Source organism: Hyalella azteca, unplaced genomic scaffold (assembly GCF_000764305.2).
Source record: "Hyalella azteca isolate HAZT.00-mixed unplaced genomic scaffold, Hazt_2.0.2 contig9914, whole genome shotgun sequence".
In the NCBI taxonomy this organism is placed as follows: Eukaryota; Metazoa; Arthropoda; class Malacostraca; order Amphipoda; family Hyalellidae; genus Hyalella; species Hyalella azteca.
The window spans coordinates 32,977-34,529 of NW_025939970.1; positions in this window are offsets into that span (position 1 = coordinate 32,977).

The window sequence follows — 1,553 nt, forward strand, 5'->3', positions numbered from 1 at the left end:
CTGCAGTTGCTGCTGTTGTTGCTGCTCTTGCTGCTGTTTCTGCTACTGTTGCTGCTGTTGTTATTGTACGTACTGCTGCTGCTGTTGCAGTTGTTTTTGTTGCTGTTGCTACTGTTGTTACTGCTGCGGCTGCAGTTGTTCCTGTTGCTCTTGCAGCTGTTGCTGCGGTTGTTTCTGTTAATTGTTGCTGTTCCTGCTATTTATATTGTTACTGCTGCGGCTGTTGTTTATTCCTGCTGTTGTTACTGCTGCGGCTGCTGTTGTGCTGCTGCTTCTGTAGCTGATTTTGTTGCTGCTGTTACTGTACCTACTGTTGTTACTGCAGCTGCTGAAGATCATGCTGTTATTTTAGAGTTTGATGGAACATTGAAAGTTGCTATTGGGCTTGATGCTTGGAGCATTAATACTAAATCGCCGGAATTTTACTTTGAATGTGGCCTTTGGACGCATCCAAGATTGCCAATAATTTGTCTGTGCGGAACTCATGCCAACTAAGATTTGCACTGAGGCCGTCTAATTTGTCGTGCTGTCTGAATACATCGTCAACCTGTGAGGATACAAAAAATTTACACTCCTGAGGTGTTAAGAAATTTATTAATGGGATTAGTTATATCCCGTAGAAAATTTATAGTATTTTTAGCGCGTTTACTCATTTATGGAAAAAAAGGCGCTATTGTGCTAGTCATGTCCCTTATACACATCTAGATGTGTATAAGAGACAGGGTGAGTGGTGGTGGGGTGAGTGGTNGAGACATGTCCACTCGTGAGGAGACATGTCCGCTCGTGAGGAGACATGTCCGCTCGTGAGGAGACATGTCCGCTCGTGGGGAGACATGTTCGCTCGTGCGGAGACATGTCCGCCCGTGAGGAGACATGTCCGCTCGTGAGGAGACATGTCCGCCCGTGAGGAGACATGTCCGCTCGAGAAGTGACATGTCCGCTCGTGAAGAGACATGTCCGCTCGTGAGGAGACATGTGCGCCCGTGAGATGACATGTCCGCTCGTGAGGAGACATGTCTGTCCGTTGGAAGGCCCATAAGTTGACATGTCTGTCCGCTGAAAGGCCCGTGAGGCGAAGTGTCGCGCCTATTCATGTAGTATTTTAACAGTCAATCTTACTTTATTTAGAAATTATGTCAACAATAAAAATGATTAGTCTGAAGTTTGGCAACGCTGGCCCAGGGAGCGGTCATGGAACAGCAGAGATTAGGTTTACGAGGTTCTATTGTTTAAAATATCGGTCCGTTGATATAGAAAGAATTGTATTGTTAAGCTGGTCGTAAATAAATGTCGTGACCGTACCGCTATTGATGATGATTGTAGACTTTTTACGTTGTTTTATCGGAGTGGAAGGGCCGTAGTGGCATGAATGACTCAAAGTTTCGCGCAGCCATCGTTTCACGATCTATTTTTATGAATGGTACTCAAAGTAGATATGTGAGGGACAAAGGTATACTATTACAACAAGCCCTCAAGCTGTCGTCGTCTGTGAGGTTCAAAACACAGAGTGATACAATTGGGGTGGGTAGGGTATGGGATAAGGGTGAGCTTGG